Source organism: Ixodes scapularis, unplaced genomic scaffold, assembly GCF_016920785.2.
Source record: "Ixodes scapularis isolate PalLabHiFi unplaced genomic scaffold, ASM1692078v2 ptg001200l_1__unscaffolded, whole genome shotgun sequence".
In the NCBI taxonomy this organism is placed as follows: Eukaryota; Metazoa; Arthropoda; class Arachnida; order Ixodida; family Ixodidae; genus Ixodes; species Ixodes scapularis.
Genome location: NW_024610116.1, coordinates 3,217,278 through 3,243,608, shown reverse-complemented (window position 1 = coordinate 3,243,608; position 26,331 = coordinate 3,217,278). Strand labels below are relative to the sequence as shown.

Sequence of the window (26,331 nt, the reverse complement as noted above, 5' to 3'; positions counted from 1 at the left end):
AACCACAATTCCGGCCAACATTTGGCCATTGTTTGATGTATTCTCTCACTAGTAGTTTACTACAACATATAGCTATTCGGGCGCTCCACTGGCTATCTTACGGTTAGAAATTTTTTCCATGACATGCGTATTATGGCATAGCACCCTGAATATCCACTACTCCATTATTTTACAGAACCGTGTATAGAAAAACTACAAGGTTCAAAAAGTCCCTTCTGCTTTGGACCATGCACATCTGCATGCAAATTAAGAAATCAGAACAAATAGTCTTGTGAAACTTATCTGAACACTTCTAAAACCCAAGACAGAGGCCACAAAGACGGGACAAGCAAGATGCCTATTTATTTCTTTTTTATTCCACAATTGTCATTCTTTTGCTTCAGAAGAAAGCTTGTGACACTTTGCTTTAGTGTTAAAAAAAAAAACTCAAGCAAAAAGTAGAAGCAAAACAAAAAAGTAATAGAGAAAAAGTAATAAGTAATAGCAAAACAGCTCGAGTCACATACGGTGGCATTAATCGACAGAGTCCATCGAAAAGGCACCGCAAAAATGCCACCCTACATGACTCCATCTAAAGACCCCCTTGAGCTGGGGACATGGGTGGAAGCAGTTCCTGGGGTGGACCCTCGCCCACTGTCATGAAGAATCGGCGTTTCCTGCCGCCACCCCGGTCTCCTGATCCCGGTAACCCTCTGCCAATGATGGCCTGCGATGCCTTCTCATCCTTTTTGATTTTTGCAGAGATGGTTGCTGCAAAGATGGTTGAACATTAGTAAAGCTCAATGCTTCTGACCAGGCAAAATCAATTGCAGTCAAATCTAATTAATTCAAACTCCCTTAATTCAAATGAACATGCAGGTTCCACCCTATGCATCTCAATGGGAGGGAACTCACAGTAATTCAAACTTTTCTTTATTAAAAAAAAATGTTGGTCCTTCTCGAGTTTGAATTAATGAGATTCGACTGTACAACTGGATTAATGGATATGTCGAACAAAGTCGGAATGCTTGGTTGGTTTCCTGTAGAACAAATGCAGAAAAAGACTTTAGCAGAAATCATTTAACACGCCCATTTGTTGGCTGAAACGTTTGCAGCATAGTGCAGATTCTGCCCAACATCCCATAGCAGGAAGCTGCCGAGGCTGCCTCACGACGCTTGCTACTCTGGGACGACAGAATGGGAGTTTGCAGGAGAGAATATTCTGTTGACAGCAGTGGCAAAGGATTACCCGCATTCCTGCTATTCGCAACTCCAGCGCCCTACAGGTGGCGGGGCGGTAGTTCCAAGATGGCAGAAGAGACGGGGATAGATTCTCCAAAATTTCCTGTATGCCTGCTCGGTGAAGCTGGTCAGTGCGCTAAAAAAGATTTATTTGTCTAGAAATGCGAGGTGGTTAGGGCAGGATCATATTACCGGCGACGGAGATGTTGATGCACGTTAGCAAAACGAGCATGCTGATACTTAAAGGTTGCCGAAAGCTCAACTTGCAAAGCTTTGTGGCAGGCGAACGTATTTTAGGAACCGGTCAGATCACTCTTTGTGGCAGAATATTTTTGAGGGCGATGAAGATATCGTGTCCGTGCATTTCCCGGTCATTAGTGCTCTAAGTGAGCTGCAGGCGTTGACCGCCAAGACTCAGAAAAGGAGGGTTCACAGTATTTATGTCTGTGTCACAGGCTTCCAACTCGCTACTCACCGTCGCGTTTTTATAGTGTATACATATATATTAACGCGTGATAAAACTGCACTATGGATACTGATAGGAAGTTTGTTATCCTAGGCTACTATGCGGTGTAGCATTGCAACAGGAAGTTTGTGCTGCACCTTTGAAGCACAATTTTCAGCACGCCAGGAGCCTTGCCGTGCTCACGGCAGTCACTGTATGGGTTCCCAGAGTAACGAAACTCCGAAAGTTCGTTTTAGAACCGCGGCGTGGCACTGAAACCGAAACCATGGCACCGAAATCTTGGGTCCACACATCGACGAGGGTATGAAGGCAATAGTAGCGACATGCATTGGAGCATGTTGAAAGAGCTTTACTTGAATTGCTCGATGGGCTACACAAGATCTTCTGTGGTGCTGTGAGTAGCTTTCGTAGATAATTAACATTACATTACATATTTTTTTCTCTACCGAACATTTATAAACATTAATTCAAGTTGATGTGCTCCCGCTGCTACACCTAAAAGCGACACAAGCAGGCATTGTGCAGCTATGCACACAACCTCCCTGCTTTTGACGTCCATAACCACGTGGAAAAGACTGCGCGTAAACGTGCGTTCGAGGAGCAGTAGAGCGTACGTGTGTGCAGTTGTTTGCTGGACCCAAGATGGTGGCGATTAGAGCCGCTTGAAGCGATGATGGAGGTCAGTCTAGCGGTGCTTCTGTCACGTGATTGCTACCGTCCAATGATACTCACCAAGCCAAAACATGATCGGCTAGAAGTGAGTATGTTGTCGGCAAAACGCGAAAAGAGAAGGAATGCGTTACTCTGGGAACCCATACAGTGACTAGCTCACGGTAGCCAACGGTAGCCTGTGGTAACGCTGTGCTAAAACTGCCTATTACCAAATCGGCGTGTTTAGGGGCTTTATTTATTGTTCTATCAAAAATAAATATTTTACTATAATGTAAATTTTTTTGTACCGTGATTATTTGCAATGTTGCAGCTCCTCTCGCCAAAACTGCGCCCCTTCTAAGCCCTCGTGACGAACGGCTGGCTAGCAGAGACGCGATTGAAATGCTTTGAGCGTTTATTTGTTTACTTTGTAATGACCTGCAACTACCGGAAAAAAATGGAGGATGGCTGTGGATGGCTGTCAGTAAACAGCGGCATTTCTTCAGAGCTTTGCTGCAGGAACTACAATGAGTCATGGCTGGACTGGACTTAACTCGAAACACCCAAAGTTACCATCAGCCAGAAAAGAAAAATAGGTGCCTAAGTTTTGGGGGCCTGAAAATGCTTTAAAGGGAAGCTGAACCGGTTCTGTATTTGAGGATAAACAACTAAGTCGACTTCATGTGGCGTTCAGGACCACGAATATAGAGATTATTTTTCAATTTGGTGAACGGAAGATGCAAAAATTAATTTTGAAAGTACCGCTGAATCCCCTCCTTCCTGGAGTGTGAGGTCACAAAAGGTTTTTCGGAATCTCCGCTCTCGCGCATCTTCAGCACCAATCAAAGCTGTGCACGCGCACTCCCACTCTTTTTAGAAAGATTAGAAAAATAAATCATGACTGGTGGCAGCGTGGAATATACCTGGCAAGCTTGCGATTACACGCGTGTCCACACAAGCAACACGCGCTTGGCGGCCAAAGGATCCTTTTATGACATCACGACTGGTTGGAGGTTTTTCGTGTTTTCTCGCGATACGAGAAAGCACAAGCCCTCTCGTGCACCGCCGTTGGCCTCCTATGAACTAATGTTATGGCGGCGTCATGCATGCGCTGAACGCTCGGTGAGATAGGTCTATTACATATTCGGGAAAAACAAATGTAATATTCGGATTAATGCTTGACGATTAACGTGTTAGAAATACGTCAGAAATCACCTCTAACTCGTTTTTTTTTTTTTTTTTTTTCAGAAAGTGTTTTAGCTTTTTTTTAAGAACTTCACATTTCAGGACTGCTCTACAGTCAACTTTTTTTGCTTTACTTTTAGCATTTAAGAAAACTGCCCTGTCTGCCTTCGGGAAGTTTGGCATGGCCAGGAGAATATGTTGTCAAGCATCGTCACAATGGGAAGGAAAAGATGGATGTTTTTAATGATGGAGTCTTCGCACCAAGATGGATGCGTACAGCCCCACACCAAATAAATTAAAGCTCCTGCCAGTGTGGTAGGAACTTCAAAGGAATTTTTAGGGAAAATCATAGTCTGCTAAATAAGTTTCGTGGGAAGTTCTTCATTGTTGAAGACCATTCAATTATGATTTCATACTGTGCAAGGGCAATTAGGACACACACAGCACAACATTTTGGTCACTTCTGTTAAGCTGAACATTAATAAGCCAAACAAGGTTTCCAGGTCGCTTCATGTGTGCAATAGGAGGTTGTGTCACTGTATACGTTGCGAGGCAAACACAAATTTCAGTAATGAAATATTACCTGTCGCCACGGTGCAAAGTTGCAGCAGCAGGAACTTTCTTTTTCCTTTTTTCCCATGCAGGCTATACAAGGCCTGCACAGGGGGGGCTCATTATGTGCGACATTATATTTGCCACCGTCTCCACGTCTGTCTTCCCTCCAATCCTGAAGAGCCGCTTTTGCTGCAAAAGAGCATAAGAAATAACCATAAAACAATATTGCAAACTTTATATAGAAATTGTGTCGTAAAGGTAAATAATTGTAATCCTATGTCCTGTACAGCTCATTTATTAACCCAATCTGCTTCCACAGAAAGTATTAGAAAGATTGAAGCTTTCAAGCCTCGAGTCAATTATTCGCTGGCCCTAGAAGCAATTTAGGCAGTGCAATTCTCTTCTGTTCACTGTACACTGCAGTCACTTCAAGGGGTATTAGTTTTATTTTCACCATTATGCAGACATGGCTGAATGTTAGTCCTTAAGGCAGCTCTCTAAATGAAGGAAGTTTAACGAGGGCCACAAGCAATTATAGGTGATGCCTCCTCCAGGTGCCACGCACTCAAGACGTGTCCCCTGGATACAACAGGGTTAACATTATTAACCGACACATTACTTAACCCTTTAACTAGAGCACAGTGAGCCTCAATAATTCTACCTTGGTTTGTCGAACACAAAAGCCACTATTTTCCTAAATCTGGGGAGCAAAGAATGTGTTGCACAAGGAACGCATCCGAAACAATTGCCCCATATTTCTCCGAATATGCTTGCTCCAGGTTCCGAATAATTAGACAATTTTTGTTATCATGAAAGCCTTTTCATCGTCACTTCAATCAGGAAAAAGAAGGAATTTGTTTTCAGGGCGATTTCATTTGACAAATAGGCAGAGGCAATGGCTCAAAAAGCTTCTGTTGAAAAACCTGAGCATTTTCCTGGCCTGCTCTCTGCCACCTCCTTCAAGAAGTGGAGCAGAGGTACCACAAGCCGTTTTTTTGACAAAAATGAAGTACTCTATAGCATATCTCAAGTTTAAGAACGTGGGGCGAGGGAAAGGAAGGTGGGACAGGATGAAACGGAAGCACCGCTAGCTAGCGAGGGGAGTGCCAGGTTTCCTCTCCTCTCACCATCATTGCAGTTTCCTCCTTTTCCACCTTCCTTCTCCTCGCCCTACCTTCTTGAGTTGGCACAGACTAGTACAGGGTTGGCCGAGCTGCCATGGCCTAAATGCCGCAAACAAAACCACGGAACTTCTAAGAGCCGCGGGGGGGGGGGGGGGGGGGGGAGGGGAGGGGAGGGGGCAAACTTAACTTTTGTTCAGAGTCTGACTGTACGTATGGGGGCACAAAGCTGTACGACTGTACATATGGGAATACAAGGCTGCCGAACTGCAGGCTGCAGTGTGCTTTATACTGTAATCCTTTCTTTTTGTTTTTCCTGGGAAAACGCGGTAAGGGGCGAAGGAGGGGGGGGGGGAAGGGGGGTCCCCTCACGAGGGATTCGCGCGCCGCACTTGGACCAGCAAAGAGCCGCATGCAACTCGCGAGCCGCGGTTTGGCCACCCCTGGACTAGTAGATGGCCAGTTCATTAAATTCAAAGTATATTGCTTGTACTAAACAAGAAAGCTGAATACACAGCGACTCGCTGATTGAGTTGTTTTTTCTGTGAATGCATTCTGACCGGACAGGCTAAAGTATGTTGTTACATGATTCAAAAAGGTTAAGGTGACACTGATTTTTTTTAAACAGGCTGATTATGATTTGCACACCACAAGATGTAGAACCAAGAAGAAAATTCATTGGAGCCTTGAGCCTTATTTGAGTTATTCCTAGAAAGGTGGCTCTTAGGCACATTGGAAGCCCTTTTTTTAGGAAAACTCGAATGACTCACACCTTTAATTATGCTCCTATTTTCTTTTTTGGGGTCAATACATCTTGTGGTATCTGGACTCTAATCAGGCTGCTTTAAAAACAAGGTTTTCTTTTGTCTGCAGTGTCTATTTAATGAATGACAGCAATCCAACACGAGATGTGCCCTATACCAGATAGCTTTCATTGAACTAACAATGCTTCACATTGCTTGAAGTGATAGTATGGCAAGGTGCTCAATAAAAGCTACCGTAAGCCAGATTTGCACAACAGAAACAAAATGGTAGAGATCCATATAATCAATAGAGACATCTAAAGTACAACGTGGCTTCCTCACAAGTGATAAAGTGGAATCTCATTAATTAAAATCCTTTAAGTGCGAACTTTGCATGTTGCTCAATAAGAACTTTTTAGAAAAATTTTACTGTGAGTGCTACGTTAGAATCCTCGCTGCAGAGCTTGCATGCATGCCAACTCCTTTGGGTGCATGACCATAACATGTTGTACTCATGTACAGCTAGACTCTAAGGAAGGGGTTAAAGAACAGTTAGGCTTTGTACACAATTCTACAGAAAAAGAATGCATGATGATGTGTAGTAACGAAGAATATAAAATAAAAAAGGCTAGTAAATACCAAGGCTTCCTCTACAGCCTCGTCCTGAACGGCTTCCTCCGCCGCCATCAATTCTTCCAGGGTTGTGGCTGGTAGCCTTGGTAGAGTGACTGGGCGAGCACCAGACTCTGGTGCTGGTGCAGCCCGTGCTGCTGGCGCCTCCAACAGTCCCAGCCGGTCGTGATGGCCCTCACAGACCTCTTTAAGCTGCGAAAGCTCATTCAGAATGTCCCTGTTTTGCTGCCGCACTTCCAGCAGCAGGTGGAGCAGTCGTAGTTGGACACCTGAAACACAAGCAAGCACTTTCAATGAATAAAATAACTTGGTTTTTTATATTTTTACCACTTGACACTTATGTACGGGAGCGACAGCGGAGGTACACTGGAAGGGCCATCCACCTTTCAAATCAAGAGTCTTAACCAGAGGGCAGATCAAAGCATGCATAACAAGCTCGAAAGAGCTCCGAAGTTGTTGCATGCCTGCCAAATGAACAATGTTGAAATTAGGGAGACCGGGGGGCGGGGGGGGGGGGTAGCAAGGAACTGTCACAATCCCCCCCGCACTCAGACACGCCCCCTTTGCGCTTCAACAAGTTAATGAAACCTTAGGGTTTCTTTACTTGCTGTGACACAAAGATAGCCCTAGTGCTTCTGGAAGGCGATGTGGACCTCGATATCAATGTTACCTCCATGAGCTACGCTGACATCGCAAGTGCGGGTAGAACAAGATCACAAACTTGTCACGTTCCCTTGACGACATGAAACATGCAAATTTAGTCGTCCACGACTCCAACAACATTTGTAGGTATTACTTTTTCCCCTCAGGGAGTGACATCCTCCGACCTGACGCCGAATATCAATGAACAGAACTCCAACGCAAACCAAACAGTTTGATCTAGGTCTAAGCCACCTAGTCATTGAGTCCTTGCACGCCTCATACGCGTGGTTGCACGAGATGATTATAGTTAATTATTACACCCGATACACCCTTTTGTATTAGGCGGTAGCCAGCATCACCTAGCCACGCTAACCTGTTGGCAATATCGATGCGGCCATACTGTATTAAACGAGGCTCTGGCCGATAACGCCAGGTCCGTGCAGCTGCCACAACTACAAAAGAAAAAACAACTAACGTTGCGGTTGTATTTTGGGAGGTTTGAAGTCGCATTTGCACAATCAGAAGATGTGACCGAATTCGAAAGTCTCTTGGACAATCCAGGAAAGTTAGGTATGTTGTTGCACCAATGATGGTGCCATATGTGAGCAGCAGCTTCTACCAAGTGGTTTGCTAAATTTGTTTTTGCTGTGCTCTGAAATAGGGCGTTATCAAGTTTTTTTTGTTACAATTTCTTCCAGAGCTATACACCAACAAATTTGAATATGAGCAAAGCAGCATTTTTGTGGAGAGTTTGATGGAACTCTGTTGAATGGCATATTATTACGGTTCGGTTTACAACTGAGAAGCTTCCATGGACACCTCCTAGCTTTACCTTAAGAGTTTTTTTAGTTTCAAGCAGTCGTTGAAGGGGCCATAAAAAAACCACTGCAACCTGCACACTCCCCAGATCTGAATGTTCATAAACAGACTCACGACTTGCCACCACATCCTCCTCCCTGTCTTCATGACAGGCACCTTCGACGTCCCAGTTGTCCTTCTGGGAGTGCAACCTGAAGTTGCGTGCTGCAGCCTCACCGCTAGCCCTCTCCTTGTCTTTTCGAGGTTGTGAACATGGATTGCACATTGCCTCAGCACTGGGCCCTTTCTTGACCTTTTGGGGCTGCGAATGGGGTTTGTGTATTGCGGTCCTCTCCCTTGATGGTGAGCTTGATGAGGCTGCAGTGTTAGTTCAAGGGAAACAAGGTTTGACAATGCCATTTTTCATCAGAATGTCATGACTGCTGGTATCCACCTAATGCACAAATGTAATTTATTGTGTCTTTTGTGAAGTTTGATAGATGTGGTGGAAAGGCACCCAAAAGCTAAATACAAGACATTTCGGTAGAGATAAAAAGAGAATTGATATGCCACGTAGGCAGAACAGTCGATATCAAATGCTTTTCTCTTGAAGAAGTTGTCTCCCCAATAGACCTATTGTGGTTTAACCCATGTTCTCCGGCCCGCACTTCGGGAATTCTGTAAACTTGGTTTTGCCATGTCTGTCCCCTGGCTGCTCCCCCCCCTTCGGATCGCATTCCCCAGCCACCGACGCCCTTTAATCTTCTTTATCTGGTTTCAATTACGATCTCCTTTAGTATGGCTCATTTTATTGCTTAGAAGTACATTTATTTTGTCCTGCATACCCAAAAATCCCGTAAGGGCGCCTTCCCCCGTGCAATCGCCCATCCCATTTTTCTGGCTAAATATCTAAAACAAAAATTCCGAAATATCGCCCACCCCATTTTCCCGTCAGACATCATGCAATGTCCGATGGGTGGATCAGTCGAGTCAATTTGTTATTTAATCCCCAGCACCAATCAATATCTAACGTTTTATGAAAGCTATGGATTGTTCGAGACAACAAAAATATGTAAGACCAAAGGTTCTGCAAGCCACAACACTAAGATTATGGAAGCATCCGACCCAATATTCATCGCTTTGTTGAATTTACACGCGTGTGAAAGGATACAACACAACCTTTAGTAAGAATAAACAACAAAAAACATCAAACGTTTAATAAGGAAGCTTCAGCTGAGCCGGAAACGGGCTTGCGTCGTCCAGATTCATGCTTCTGAACGTGCGCCTGTAGCAGACGCCACACGGCGGTATCCCTGCTTTCGCATGTTTCCAATTTCAGCCACACGGTGGCGACACTGTTCAATCTCGAGGCGATTAATCTTGTTTATTTGACATGAATTCGAGAGTAAGAAGGCAGTTTTGATTGTCTGTGTACATGCTATCAGTGTTGGCAGAGAAACAAATAAGTGATCATGATGCCAAAGCAGATTACGCACCAGTTTGGTCTTAAATTCTTGTTCGATTGACATGTGGGGCATTGAGTACAGTTTCCTTGCTCGTAACGCAGGATGCTGCTTTGATTTTACGATTCAAACGCGTGACGAGCCGTTTTAGCATTTTGCACACCCTATGCAGTGCCTGTTAACAACCGCTCGTGCGGCGTCACAACCTTTGTCTGAGACTGCCCACGGTTCACGTTGCGGGGGCTCACGCTCCTCTATGCATCGCTGTCAAAAGTACTGGCACGAGAGCACTATCTGATCTATCTTCTTGTTTTCATGGGTGCATCTAAATCCCGAGAGCACCTTGCAGAATGTGTTTTAAGTGAAAGAGGAGGGCAAGGTTACCATGCAGGGTAGCACAAATGCCAGCAGAAAAACCCTTCCGCCAGTAGAGCTCACGCACTAACCAGGTACAGTTACTGTGCACACGTAACTGGTCTGGAGTGCAATGATGCAATGACCTCAAACCATGAAACTTTGCCCAAAAATACAGTGCAATCCACTTATAACGATACCAAATAGAACATTGTCCTGCTTATAACGATCAATATCTAGAGTTTTTAGACTAGAAACGCTCAGTCCAGTCCAGATACGACAATCGGTTATAACGATTGAATTTTTGGGTTTTCTCATTATCGTTATAAGTGGACTGCACTGTATGAATGTATACAAGACTTTGGTTAAATACCAACAATGCTTATTCTTTTATGCTTACGTGCTGGTGGGATTTCAAGTCGGGGACGGGGGACATCTTTCCTGTTTGAGCAGGACTCGCCGGCTAGAAGAAAAAACATGCAAACTGTACGCACCATGACACTGTGAGCGCGAATATGACATAGGCGCTTTTGGATTGTGCAAACAATTGGTTGGGCAACAGAAATTTCGCTGCCTAAGTCATGTTTCCTATGAACCCTTTTTACTGCATGGGCAGCTAAAACAGGTTCTGAAGCATTTTTGGAGCCTAAAAACAGGCACTTTAGAGCACCTTAAAGGGGCACTGACACGTCAAAATCATTTTTTTTTTATTATCCGAAACGATTGAAAACGATGCCTGGACACTACCCTCAAAATTTGAAAGTTGGGAACTCTGTATTTGTGAAGTAAAAAAACAATTTCCAAATGCCGAATTTGAAGTTCCCGCGATATCCGCGCCGGTGCGGTGACGTCAAAAGCTCAGCTCCCCTGCGAGTCGACTTTCTTTCACGCCTCCGCTCCGAACCCACCGATTCACCCGGAGACCTGGAGTGAGGAGGTGAGTGGGGGAAAAACCGGTTCCTGTGTGCGCCCTGCGAGCAGACGACACTCGCGTCTCGCTGCCATTTTCTACACGGGAGGATAAAAGTCCAGGAAGCGGCATCATAACGGACGCCGATTTTTCGTATTTAAAAAAAAGAAAGGCCGTAGTGCGTTCGCAATTGCGTTAAAAAACGTGTTTCACGATGGCCGTTATTAAATGTTATAGAAATGTCGCCTACAAAGCTTCTAAATTTCTTTGTTCTTGACGTCACAATTCAAAAGAAGCGAGGAGGTGAGGGTCGGGAGAGAAGGACGGCAAAAATAAAAAGGTGCGCGCGCGCGTGGTGAAATTTTTTTTTGCGGTGCGGTATTTTTTTGCATGTCGAGAACTACCACTTGCATAGTTTTAGTCAATAAAAAAAAATACGACGTTTGTGGTGTCAGTGCCCCTTTAAAGTAGAAAATCAATATTTTGGAGCAGCTTAGAAGCAGAGAAATTCACATTTTGGAGCAACCTAAGGACTAAATATTATAGCAAATTACTAGGACATTGTGGGGCAATTACGTGAAATGTAATTGCAGCACTTATTTTATTCAGAACTGCCAGTCACACGCCTTTATTGTAAGTTTTAATACCGTTTTGATTCGCATAATGAACGTACCCCTCGCAACAACCATGAACATTTGGACTTTTTTTTTACCCCCGCATAATGAACACATTTTTAATTTTCGGCTTTGCGAGTCTTGACCTGCATCAAACTTAGCTCTAGTCGGCTAGTGTCCAAGCCCGCCAATTTTCTTTTGTCGCGAAGCTACCAGCTTAAGTCAAGCCAAGCCAAGTTACTCTCACAACGGCTACAATTCCATGGTTACGGAAATGATCAACCGTGAAACCGAGCCGCGCACACGTCTAGCGTAGCTGGGGTCGAGGAATAGCCCAACCCCAGGCGTGCTTCGTCCATCGGATGCATTGATGTCAACACGCCGCAGTCTGTGATTTGCTTTCTAACAGTGATATTGCGAAAGTGGTCATGCCTTAGAACGGTCGCGTCGTTCCGTGTGGAGTGAGCTATGTAGGACACGTTTTCTTCGGCAAAAGGCAAAACAAAAGCGCTTTAAAAAAGGTTTGCAATTTATAGAGCGTGATTACTGGGCACACCTCCGTCAGTGGAGACGTGCCACAGTACCCTGTCATGTGATATTGGCACCTAAAATGAGATTTGCGTGACGTGTTAAATGCAAAAATTTTACCCTGCGTAATGAACGCCCCCCTCAAATATGGGTCAATTTTTCGGAAAACAGTGTCTTCATTATGCGAGTAAATATGGCATTCTTATTTCACTTTAATCCTACAATTATTTCCCTTGGCTATACCATGCTGAGTACACTGGTTCTCGTCCGATCATCGAAGCTAAGCAGCATCGGGACCCGTCAGTACTTAGGAGGGCGACAACTTTTTGCCATCTCTCTTCCACCCTCTGGTCAACGTACCTTCTCTCGACCAGTAAGAGCTCGAGTTGTAGCTGAACACGTGACTTCTCTCAACGCATTAGAATGGGTTTTAATGGCCAGATTCAGACAGAAAAATTTATAAAGTAGGCTAAGAATGTTTCTCGCAAGAAACAAATGGATCTATGAAACCAAAGGTTTCATAGATCCATTTGTTTCGTATGACATGCGTCATACGAAAACTCATTAAATTAGTAAATAAAAAAAATGTCTTGGAAAAAAAAAGGCTTTTGAGGTATATTGGTGCAATTTTGGGCGATTTAATGTTTTTGCCACAACCAGGCGCAGAATATTCTGTATGTTTTATAATGGGGCAATTCGTGCAGCTGTCCCACCCCTGGTAATAGCATTTGCCTAGTCAAAGTTGAATGACAAAAACATGCAGAGGCTTGTTCCTGCTAACCGCGTCACACTCTCTACATTAGAAAATCCCATTATTTTGCTTCCAGCTCTTTTGATAAAAATTTGGAAATCCATAATCACCAGAAGCGTCGGAGGTGTCCAGAGCAGAAGTATGTTCTGCAGTGTTGATTTTCCGGGACGCCTTTCGGTAAGTCCCTGAAGAAAACAAAAAGTGAACTAGAATGCACAAAGATAATAAGGCACAAGAGGAAGGGAGGCACTCACTGCCAATGCATATCCTCAGGGCAGCATTAATGCCATGCCCCTCCCCCCCCTTTTCTGGTAAAAAAGTGAAATGTGCCATGCAATATGAGATTTTCACCATCCCCTTGAGGTCCAACGACAAGCTACAGATGGAACCATTTATTTAGAGTTAAATGCACTGGTGCCTTAGCAGTTGGCCTTTTAATGGCCAGAATAATCCTGGCAGAGGCCCCTAGGGCAGCTGTGAAAGAGGGCAAAAACAGAGTAAGCGAAGGTTTTGTAACTCAAATATGCCCCAATCGTGCAGAGATGCTCGCTTTGCTTCCTAAACTCACCAATACCAAGAAAAATGCAAATGAAAATTCTCTTGCATACGAACATACAAAAAAATGCTAGAAGGCATTCACCAGCACAGTGGCACATGGCTTCCCGTGCAAGCAGTGGGATAACAGTGGACATCATAGCAATTGTAACACACCAGGAAATAAAAAGAAAATACAGCATGCCAGGCTTTTGTTGTTTCTGTTCTTGATCATGTTCTTTTGCAGAGCCGACAAAAAGCAGAAGACGCGCAGCCTGACAGTTTCGTGCATGCCTATGTAGAAACCTCACTTTCACGTGCAAAAAAGCAGAAAACTATGGCACCAGAACTCCAACCCCAACTTTGAGATAAGTCCCTGTCTTTGTGCAGGACTTGATGCACACCAATTTAAAAAGTGATGCATCACCTTCATCTGGTGTGCAGCTTAGAATCTTTGTACATATGACATCCACATGTAAATCTGGCTATTGTGTAAATATCTAAGCTAAATTAGATCTACTCTGAATGTCCTCAGAGCTGTTTGAAAAATTTTCGAAATATGTATTGCTACTACATCCAAATATTGTAGTCATGATATTCTGAGCCTCAGTTAAGGCACGTTCCATACGTCGATGCTATCAGTCGCGTGATAACTTTCATAGCAAAAGCCACCATCGCAAGAAGAAAGCGACGCGATTTGGGCAGTCGCTACCTGACCCTAGTTTTTGCGATGCGATCTGTGCAACCTAAGAACGAAGGGCGAGGGTAAGACAGGCGGGGGAGGAGGAAGCAGACTGAACGCTAAAGAGAGAAGGAGGTTTCCCTCTCTTCTCCAGCGTTCCGTCTGCTTCCTCCTGCCCAGTTCATCTTCCCCTCGCTTTTCGTTCTTAGGTTGCAACGAACTATAGTCGCGGAGCAGCTGAGCCAATCAACGGCGTTCGAAGCCAGTTTTCGAGAAGTGACTTGCCAACGAAGGCGTTGGACTCGATAATCGCGCACGCCGATGTGACCATCTAAATTTTTTGCAATGCGATCTAGTCGCGTCGCGCGACTGCTTTCATCGCCTGTGTGAAAGCGCCTTTACACTCCCACCAGCTTGAAGTCGTGACCGCCATTTGGTAAAATGGCTGTCACAAGAAAAGGTTATGAAGCTCACAAAGTAATTACTTACTGTATGTTGTCATCACAAGAACTGGATGTGGCTCCCAGCCGGTTTCACCTGGTAGGGCCTGTTGTTCGGCCAGGGCCAAAACCCCTTTCCCATTTGCTCTTCCATTTTCTGGCCACATGCACGTAGAACGATCTTCAGACAGCCATATCACAGGAACAACTGCCACGCAGTCTTCTTCGAGGGGGAATTTTACAATGGCAAATGGTCTGTCCATCCTGTACCAAGCATACAACAGAGGCAGGGACAGAGTGAAAGGGTCACGTTCGTTAGCTCACAACAAATTTTGTGCCATTGATATCGTAGTTAATATGACCACACTTGAGAGTTGTAAGCTTCCTTCAAAGATAAGGAAATTAGAACAATTCAACGTCCCAAATTTGTGGCTGCCAAGAAGGCATCTATCACATGAACATAATGGGCGCAAACTGATAGCTTTGGACATTGGACCTGAAGAAATGCTGAAGCCACACGGCCATGCGATCTTGTTGCGCGATAACTTCGTTGCAAAAGCGACCATCGCGGAAAAAGAGCGACGCGACTTGAGCAGACGCTGACCCGATTAATAATTGGTGTTGTGTGGATATTTATGCAGCGTGTAGTTGGTCAGCCATTTCAAGGTTGCGACGAATCACTCGCTGTAGATGAGCAATTTAGCCAGTGCAGTAACACCGCTAGTCTTTAAAGGCGTGTTAAGAACGGCGATGCGATCTAGTCGCGCGATAATTTTCATCGCAAAAGCAACCATCGCGACCATCGTGGAAAAAAAAGTGACGCGATTTGAGCAGTCCCTAGCTGACCAAACTTTTTCCGATGCGATCTAGTCGAGGAAGGGACTCGCTCATCACGTACGCCAGTGTGAACATCTAATTTTCTTGCGATGCGATCTAGTCGCATCGCGTGACTGCTTACATCGCATGGTATCAACGCGCCTTAAACCACATGCCTCCGAATTCCGCACATGTGGTTAGGCTTACCGAACCCCGCACGTCTTTCCACTCGTTGGGACGCTTGGGGGAACGGTTTATAGCAATTGCAAGATAAAAATAGCAACACGAACCAGAAACAACACTTACCCAGCGGTAGAATTGCACGGGTGATGAAGACGAGTGGCAACTGGAAGCAACTAGCAAGATTTGTTTTTCAATAAAAGTCTTCAGACGCCCATCCACCATGTGACAACACGAAGAACAAAAAAGAAAATGCCGAAGGGCGACCGTCGCGCCGCCTTTCGATTGTCGTCCCTAAGCGATAAATATAATTGTTTACTGTAAAACTCAATACAATTTAAAAAAAATACAGCTAAACTTACTAATTTAGAAATATATGAGAATATTTAAATATTTGTTTATCTTAAAATCACAAAGAAACCGAAACCAACCCAAATTTTGCTTGCGGTTTGTGTTGGCAGATCACCGTGGTCCGGACTCCGCGCCACTCCGCGGTAGAAGCAGTAGAAGTTTCAAACGTGATCGTGGCGTCCGAACAAGATATCGCTTGAAAAAGAGACAGGGTGTGCAGTCTCTGGAACCCTTACGCTCTTACCAGTATGCCAACCACTGATCTCTATGACAATTGCTGGATCGCGCTTCCCCGCTTGTTCGCTGCAGCGCAAGTGAAGCCACCGGACCTCACTCGCTTGGGATACGATTTGCCGTTTTTGCTAGCCTTTGCTGCGGTTTTCCGGCGTGCTGTAGACACGTTTTCTACTCGTTCGTCGTCATTCGCCGAAGAAGTTTTTTGAAGAGTCTTTGTATTGTTGAGACTTGCCGTTGTGAACACGTGGAAAATTTTACGAAAGTGCAGTGTCGCAGGAAAAAGGCACAACGCGTCGAGAGGAAGGGCTGGCGGCGTGTTCAAAGCTTCCTTGGCACGCCGAAGTGCCGTGTCTCTGTGCCTTCGCACGCATGAATACAGACCAAGAACCGACGCCGTGTGTATGTGTTTAGCGAGTGCAATGTGCGTGAAGCTGTTCGTGCCTCTGGATCAGCGTCTTTTCCCCTCGCGGTTTAGGAACGAGCTTAATCCAGCGTCCACTAGCGACGGAAGATGGGGGGAAGGTACGTCTTTTTTTCGTCCTTAGACGATTTACACAATACCATGCACAACAGCTCCTCATCACTGATCAGTGCTGGCTTATTATCAACCTACTTAATTGCACTTGACGTTTGAGCGCGGCTCGCCTAATTGTAATTGGTCAACAGATTGCACACGACCATATCGGCCGCGCTTCAAAGATTTTCATTCTCGCCGTCTTGTACTTTTGCTTTCGAAAACCCCCCTGGCTCCACAACGTTGCCCTATTCGTGCTCCCACGGAATCTATTAGAGTAGATTTGGGACATAGCCATGGTTAATATAGTACATAAGAACACGTACAGATCTCCCCCTTTTATTGATAGCAACTCACCGGAACAGCTGGACGATCCAGAACTCCGTGGCCGATATATACAAATGATCTAAAGGCATCTAAGCGCGACACACGTTCAGAACTTTGGCGCGGCGTCAATTCTTGACCGGTATCCAAGCGTGCGAAGGCAGAAAGATGCATCACTCGGCATGCCAAGGAAGCTTTGATCACGCCGCGACACCGGCGACACGTTTTCGACGAGCTGTACCTTTTGATACGGCTTCACGCACATTGCACTCGCTAAACACATTCACACGGCGTCGGTTCTTGGTCGGTATCCAAGCGCGCGAAGGCACAGAGACACGGCACTTCGGCGTGCCAAGGAAGCTTTGAACACGCCGCCAGCCCTTCCTTTCGACGCGTTGTGCTTTTTCCTGCGACACTGCACTTTCGTAAAACTTTCTACGTGTTCACAACGGCAAGTCTCAACAATACACAGAGTCTCAAAAAACTTCCTCGGCGAATGACGACGAACGAGTTGAAAACGTGTCTACAGCACGCTGGAAAACCGCAGCAAAAGGCTAGCAAAACGGGAAATCATATCCCAGCGAGGTTGCGTCCGGTGGCTTCACTTGAGGGAGCGGCCAGCGCGATCCAGCAATTGTCATTGAGATCAGTGATGCCAACGGAGTCGGTATCACTGATCTCTATGACAATTGCTGGATCGCGCTTCCCCGCTTGTTCGCTGCAGCGCAAGTGAAGCCACCGGACCTCACTCGCTTGGGATACGATTTGCCGTTTTTGCTAGCCTTTGCTGCGGTTTTCCGGCGTGCTGTAGACACGTTTTCTACTCGTTCGTCGTCATTCGCCGAAGAAGTTTTTTGAAGAGTCTTTGTATTGTTGAGACTTGCCGTTGTGAACACGTGGAAAATTTTACGAAAGTGCAGTGTCGCAGGAAAAAGGCACAACGCGTCGAGAGGAAGGGCTGGCGGCGTGTTCAAAGCTTCCTTGGCACGCCGAAGTGCCGTGTCTCTGTGCCTTCGCACGCATGAATACAGACCAAGAACCGACGCCGTGTGTATGTGTTTAGCGAGTGCAATGTGCGTGAAGCTGTTCGTGCCTCTGGATCAGCGTCTTTTCCCCTCGCGGTTTAGGAACGAGCTTAATCCAGCGTCCACTAGCGACGGAAGATGGGGGGAAGGTACGTCTTTTTTTCGTCCTTAGACGATTTACACAATACCATGCACAACAGCTCCTCATCACTGATCAGTGCTGGCTTATTATCAACCTACTTAATTGCACTTGACGTTTGAGCGCGGCTCGCCTAATTGTAATTGGTCAACAGATTGCACACGACCATATCGGCCGCGCTTCAAAGATTTTCATTCTCGCCGTCTTGTACTTTTGCTTTCGAAAACCCCCCTGGCTCCACAACGTTGCCCTATTCGTGCTCCCACGGAATCTATTAGAGTAGATTTGGGACATAGCCATGGTTAATATAGTACATAAGAACACGTACAGATCTCCCCCTTTTATTGATAGCAACTCACCGGAACAGCTGGACGATCCAGAACTCCGTGGCCGATATATACAAATGATCTAAAGGCATCTAAGCGCGACACACGTTCAGAACTTTGGCGCGGCGTCAATTCTTGACCGGTATCCAAGCGTGCGAAGGCAGAAAGATGCATCACTCGGCATGCCAAGGAAGCTTTGATCACGCCGCGACACCGGCGACACGTTTTCGACGAGCTGTACCTTTTGATACGGCTTCACGCACATTGCACTCGCTAAACACATTCACACGGCGTCGGTTCTTGGTCGGTATCCAAGCGCGCGAAGGCACAGAGACACGGCACTTCGGCGTGCCAAGGAAGCTTTGAACACGCCGCCAGCCCTTCCTTTCGACGCGTTGTGATTTTTCCTGCGACACTGCACTTTCGTAAAACTTTCTACGTGTTCACAACGGCAAGTCTCAACAATACACAGAGTCTCAAAAAACTTCCTCGGCGAATGACGACGAACGAGTTGAAAACGTGTCTACAGCACGCTGGAAAACCGCAGCAAAAGGCTAGCAAAACGGGAAATCATATCCCAGCGAGGTTGCGTCCGGTGGCTTCACTTGAGGGAGCGGCCAGCGCGATCCAGCAATTGTCATTGAGATCAGTGATGCCAACGGAGTCGGTATCACTGATCTCTATGACAATTGCTGGATCGCGCTTCCCCGCTTGTTCGCTGCAGCGCAAGTGAAGCCACCGGACTTCACTCGCTTGGGATACGATTTGCCGTTTTTGCTAGCCTTTGCTGCGGTTTTCCGGCGTGCTGTAGACACGTCTTCTACTCGTTCGTCGTCATTCGCCGAAGAAGTTTTTTGAAGACTCTGTGTATTGGTGAGACTTGCCGTTGTGAACACGTGGAAAATTTTACGAAAGTGCAATGTCGCAGGAAAAAGGCACAACGCGTCGAAAGGAAGGGCTGGCGGCGTGTTCAAAGCTTACTTGGCACGCCGAAGTGCCGTGTCTCTGTGCCTTCGCACGCTTGGATACCGACCAAGAACCGACGCCGTGTGTATGTGTTTAGCGAATGCAATGTGCGTGAAGCTGTTCGTGCCTCTGGATCAGCGTTTATTCCCCTCGCGGTTTAGGAACGAGCTTAATCCAGCGTCCACTAGCGACGGAAGATGGGGGGAAGTTACGTCTTTTTTTCGTCCTTAGACGATTTACACAATACCGTGCACAACAGCTCCTCATCACTGATCAGTGCTGGCTTATTATCAACCTACGTAATTGCACTTGACGTTTGAGCGCGGCTCGCCTAATTGTAATTGGTCAACAGATTGCACACGACCATATCGGCCGCGCTTCAAAGATTTTCATTCTCGCAGTCTTGTACTTTTGCTTTCGAAAACCCCCCTGGCTCCACAACGTTGCCCTATTCGTGCTCCCACGGAATCTATTACAGTAGATTTGGGACATAGCCATGGTTAATATAGTACATAAGAGCACGTACAGATCTCCCCCTTTTATTGATAGCAACTCACCGGAACAGCTGGACGATCCAGAACTCCGTGGCCGATATATATAAATGATCTAAAGGCATCTACCCGCGACACATGTTCAGAACTTTGGCGCGGCGTCAATTCTTGACCGGTATCCAAGCGTGCGAAGGCACAAAGATGCATCACTCGGCGTGCCAAGGAAGCTTTGATCACGCCGTGACACCGGCGACACGTTTTCGACGAGTTGTACCTTTTGATACGGCTTCACGCACATTGCACTCGCTAAACACATTCACACGGCGTCGGTTCTTGGTCGGTATCCAAGCGCGCGAAGGCACAGAGACACGGCACTTCGGCGTGCCAAGGAAGCTTTGAACACGCCGCCAGCCCTTCCTTTCGACGCGTTGTGCCTATTTCCTGCGACACTGCACTTTCGTAAAAGTTTCCACGTGTTCACAACGGCAAGTCTCAACAATACACGGAGTCTAAAAAAACTTCCTTGGCGAATGACAACGAACGAGTAGAAAACGTGTCTACAGAACGCTGGAAAACCGCAGCAAAAGGCTAGCAAAACGGGAAATCGTATCCCAGCGGGGTTGCGTCCGGTGGCTTCACTTGCGGGAGCGGCAAGCGCGATCCAGCAATTGTCATTGAGATCAGTGATCGGTATAAAGTTGACAGAGGGTGTGGTTGATAGAACCCCATTTCATGGAAGCTCGTTTTAGCGAAAGCGTACGTTTCATGGAAGCACGGTTTAGAGAAGGTATCAGAAGGAAATAAACCCTTTTCTCTTTCTTGTTGCCACTTTCTCTCACCAAAGTAAGCCCCACAAAAATAATAATAATATAAAACAAAAAACATTTCCACTTTTTAGATCGAACCGACAGGCAAGACCCAACAAGTTTCGCTTCTGGTCAAGGTGGACGACGTCGTAACGATTATATTATGTTCTTTTAACGTCATATTTTTCTCTTAGCCTTTCGCTGTTTATTGATCTTTTTTTTTTTGGATGTGCTATAATTTTATTGACGAGATCCCAAGAAGGTTTTGTTTTCATTTTATTTTATCTACGCCAAATGGCTCAATAAATATTACTGACTACAGACAACGAATGCAATTCATAGAGTAATATACACAAGGTAAAGAGCGGACACTGCCATAGGCCCCATGGGCCCAGATAGACCAGTGACAGGTAGCGCTCCTAGCGGGCGGTATTAAGTATAATCTGATTCCGTTTCCGGTCAAGTTAGTTTCGGTTTCGGTTTGGGCGTTTTTGCTCCGGTTCTCCAATACGCTTCTCTCTCTCTTTCCTCCCCGCCTCGCTCGGCTCTCGGGAGCACCTTGACTCCCGAAGCCACTGTTTTTTTTTTTTAATACTGACACATTTTTGCTTAATTTTTTATGATAGAGTCCGTGCAAAATGTGTCAAAATATATTTCAACTTACTTCACAAAGCAGAAGTATATATATTTCTTGTTCTTTTTATATTGTGAAGCATTGAAGTTACACAATCACCGCATTGACTCCTGGCTGGTGGAGCATTTTGGGGTCAACAACAGTAAGGGGTTCGAACACATTTTATTGGACCACATTCATGTACATATGATTTACTTCAGAAGCTCTGTGTGTTTCATACGAAAGAAATCGATACTCACATAAATAAATGAATATGAAGGACTTCGGCATTCGTACACTTCGCAATAGATTCTTAGCGGAACCAAGTTAACAAAACCCTTCCACGGAGAACATGATGTATGATACATTCACTTTCACGCCGACTCGGGTACGGGAAGTAAGTGCAAAAATAAATAAGACATCGCTACCATTACCACTCATAAGAGTATAATAACAGTGCGAAGCACACGCCGGATAGTACAAATTCCCGATTTCCGGCAAATATAAAAAAAAAAAAACACCAATTTGCATAGCCTCAAACTCACTGCGGGCGAGCCATTACTAAACAATGAGAACTCTATTCGAAATCTGACAAGATTCAACGTCAATAAATATTCCCCGAAATTGTTCAGAAAAGAAATATGGCTTCAGAAAAAAGCGGCTAAAAAACTGTGGACAGTGGATACAAAAGTGGATACATTTTCTTTCAAATATTTTTAGCACCTATACACAGTTTTCTATCAATATTTTGTAGAAAGTGGACAAATATTTTTGTTAGGGAGCCGTGATACACATTCGCTGAAAAAAGGGGAAAAAATATTTGGAGAGCAAGCTGCACCGCCCACTTAATAAGCCCTTTTTGTTTTTGGTTTGGCAACCGCCTCTGTTAATACACTATTAACAGTTAAACCTGTCTCGTTGCTTACTAGGCACTGAAGAGTGCAACCGAACTTTGTCCAAATTCCGGATAAGAGATCAAACATGTCAACACAAGCGTATTCTGCAAAACAATTTTAAAAACCCTTTGTGGTACTCCTCTGGGCAAAGGCTAAAACCACCCAGACCTCAAAGTGTGCTATTCAAGGCGGCACACACTCCTCGAACATGTGTCACACTCTCTATTATGGGAAGAAAGTGATTTTCTAGTTGCTGAATGAAATGAAAGGCAGCCTGTGATGATACTACTAAGTTCCCGAAGAATTGTCCAGGCACGTGGTATGCTTTAGGAACAAGACAGTACTGGTGGGGCCTGGTCAAGTTATTAGACTCATCTGATAGCAGCTGAAAACAGCCACAGCTGTAAGTTGTCTGTTCAAGCAAAAGCTTGATCAAATAGCCCCAAACGTAATAAAAACGTGGGCGAGTCATCAATTATGTTAGACCTGATGTCTGATGCCAGCTCAGAAATATCCTCTAGTGGGGGGAAGTTATCAATCGGAAGGCATTCCACAATGTCTGAAATTAAACTTTCATGGTGCGAAGATATTTGCAACTCCTTTAGGAGGTCAGCTTTGTCATGTTCTACGTTTTCATTGTCCGACAGTTTGAACAGTTTCTTTGTCCAGAGGTGTTTTAGTCCTGAGGTGAACTGATGCACATTTGGGTTTGTGTTGCAGCCCAGCATTTGCCGTAGCTCCAAAAACATTCTCAAGTGTGTCTTGCTGCAGGCGTCGTGTAAGTAAGAACTTAAAGTCATGGCTGCTTGAAAGCTCATCCCAGAGCTTGAGGACACTTTTTATAGTAACTTGCCACTCAATGATGGCTCACGGCTGCCTCCTACTTTGGAACTGCCATGCTGAAATCCATCCGAGTTACTGGTGGAGAAAATCAAGTATTTGAGATTCTCCCTTCAGAATGGCGTGACGCAACGTCTGCCCTGTCTTCTTGAATTTTTAGCTATTTAGACAATCAAAAAGTATGCACATCCTATCACAGAAATAGGCTGTAGCCATGGCTGCCTCAGGAAGTTCCTTTGCATAAACAAGAGATATGATTACAAGAAAGATTGAGGCACTCAGTACCTGTGGGGCACAATTTTCTTCCATGTTACAGAAAGCTTTTTGAATAAATGTGTCTCTCAGTAAGTTTCGGAGTCAATTGCAAGCTAATCTCATGGATAGAACAATGAAGTTAAACAATAGAAGACCGCACAATGACCTCATTTCCAATGCAAAGTTTGTGGGCTTGGAGATTGCTCTTGGTTGTTTTGGGAAGTTGCGGAACATCAAAGACAAAGTAAACGTGTTCGTTGTCAACTTCAAAAAAATGGCTTATCACCACACACACCAAGCTTACGTTTGAAGCCCCCTAAACACAGGCCACAGCCTTTACTGTGAAGTCAACAGTCTTAAAGGGGCGATGCACTGATATTTGTATTTTGCGCAAATACCGCTTAGAACGAATCCCTGACGTTAATGATTCGTAAAATATACCCGTTTGTTTTCACCACACGCAATCGAAGTCGCAGAAAAAAATAAAGAAAAACGAGCAGAGTTCACCCCCTCAACTCACAGCCAGGACAAGCGGCCCCGTGATCTGGAGCCGATTATATGCCGCCAATGGTGGTCATAGTCATGCGCTGGGGTTGGCTAGGCACAGGACACGCGCTGAGTTCCAGACATTGTTATGGTTCGGCTGTTGTCGTCATTGCAGCGATTTGACACAGGACACTACCCAAATGTTTCTCGAGCTATCGATTATCACAAGCCCAAATCGAGTGTCCACGCCATGCTCGGGTCCAATCTATGAGCCGTATTCAAATATCGTCACTGGGCGGTACTGCTACCGTCCAGCTATGTCATAAGGTTTTTCGAAGGAGAGATTGAATAAAAACACTGGGTTTTGTACTCGAAATTACAGCGCAACAGAGGAGTTTCTTGGTCAGTGGCGTTGCGTGCGAGTATCCTTGAGTCCCACTAGTGCCAGTAAGCTCGTGTAAAGTGAAAAACATTCCAATTGAATATCATTGCAACGCCCCTTTAAGCTCCCAAGTGAGAGAAATGAGGAGACTGCGTTAAACAGAAGACGTTGTTGGAGTGTGCACAACAGTCTGTGCAAACCCACCTCCTGGAAATTTCAGACGGCATAACAACCAAGGCTCTATCTGCAATGTGAAAGGTTCGGTCAACACCGTCATCTGTAAACCCATGGACAATGTCGTGTGCAAGGTCGTAAGTTAAATTCTTTTTTTAAAACAATCTCATCGAAAATCAACATGCACACACGTTCAAGTGCAGCCAGACAGCCTGGCAGAAACAACAGCGCGAGAAGCTCGAACCGATTGGCTCCACGAATTCACGCAGAGCATGCGAGCACGCGGGCGGTCATGCGTCACCTTGATTGATGCAAAGTCGACCGAACATGATGCAGCAGAAAGTACAGATGGACGGCACGCACGGCACAGACGAACGACGCAGGGACGAGCAGAGGCCATGCAGAATGATGCAGAGGCGACGGCGTGCAGGCAGGCACGCCATGGCAGGCGCCATTCATCACGTGGTTTTTGTGACGTATTTGATTTAATATATTTAGTCGTTTTAAGTACTTTAAACAATTTTAAAGCATTGCCATTTAAAAAATAAATACTTCTCCCAGAAAGAGTTTTAATTAATTTTAACCATATTGTAGAAAAGCGCCACGTAGCGGAGGGTATGAAACGCACTATCTGGGCCGCGAATCGGCTCCTGTGTCCTCTCTTTACGTTTGCTATATTACTCTATGTGCAATCCACAAACGAGTCTCCTCCACTTGCCTTGTTGACTTCGTTACGCGTGAACGAGTCCAGTCCAGCGAGCGTTCTTCCTTTGTTTGCTGGTGGCTCTGCTTTTCTGCTTTCATTTATTTTGGGATGAGCTCCAAATGGAGTAAGTACCGAGTCGTGAGCAAGGAGTACGCCGAGATCTTATACTTCGTTTCAGCTTCGGTCCGAGCGCGGCCGATGTTATGAGCCGAAGGGCCAATCAAACAGCGAAAGAGGCACAACGTCATGGCGTGCTCTCTGCAGTTGATAGGACCAGCCGGTATTCGCTCTCTCTCTCTCTGCGTGCTCCTCCGCCGGCTAGTCCTATCAAGCGCAGAGAGCACACCATGACGCGCTGCTTTTTGCGCTGTTTGATTGGCCCTTCGGCTCATAACATCGGCCGCGCTCGGACCGAAGCTGAAACGAAGTATAGTGGAGCTCGGCTGTTCGCGGCGGATCATCGATCATTCTCCAAAGTCTGCAAACTATAAGAGACGGAGAAGTGAAGCATTCACAGACGACGCTTGCTCTGGCGAGAGCGGACAAGAGAGTTCGACGGTCAGTGCCCATCGATCCCGACGAGGACTCGCAGCCTACGGAGAGCGGTTTAGGCGACGATGAAGCCACCTCGGCGAACAGCTCAAGCGATGACTGTGACGAGCAATGCTGTAACGATGACTCCGTGGCGTCCGACTCTTCTACAGAGCCCAGTGGAGACTCAGCGCAAGGCGGAGGAGACTTCGTTTCTGACGGAGCCTCGTTTGGTGCTCATCCGCAACACGAACTTTCGGCAGCCGAAGAATTCGCCGTCATCGCCGGGAAGCACAATCTGACGCACGCGAGTATAAATGCCATCCTGGATTTCTGCCGGCGCCGAGGCATCTCGGAGCTTCCGCGGGACGCGAGGACCCTCATGAAGACCGAGCGTAAAGCTAAACTGGACAGTAGTGGTTCGTTTATACACTTTGGACTCGCGGAAGGCATCCGTGAAGCGTTGGGGCCCGGTCCTGTTCCGCAGGTGCTGAAGTTGCAAGGCAACATTGATGGTCTACCTTTGTACAAAAGTAGTCAGCTCGGCTTATGGCCGATACTGTGCCGAATCACAAACGTTCCAGCATCTGAGCCGTTTATGGTCAGCGTTTACTGTGGAGTAGGGAAGCCGCCGAGCTTGCAAACGTACTTGGAGCCATTCCTAGAAGATGTCGCCAAGCTGTCCTCCAACGGGATGGTTCACAAGGGTGCCCATGTGGATGTAAAGCTGACAGCGATGATCTGCGATGCCCCTGCAAGGAGCTACGTCAAAGCCATAATCGGGCACAATGGCTACCATGCTTGTGAACGCTGCAGCCAGAAAGGCCAACGCATTGATGGCAGGCTGACTTTTCCAGACTTGTATGCACCCGAACGTACAAATGCTTTCTTCCGGACCCACGATGATGAATGCCACCATACCGGTGTGTCTCCATTCATGTCACTCAATATTGACATGGTAACATGGTTCCCGACGGAGTAC

General features: G+C 45.9%; 1 pseudogene; it reads right to left on the bottom strand.

Annotated features, from left to right (window-relative positions):
- Nucleotides 1-318: 318 nt before the first annotated feature.
- LOC115318545 lies at nt 319-15,515 on the bottom strand (annotated as a pseudogene).
- Between the last annotated feature and the right edge of the window lie 10,816 nt (nt 15,516-26,331).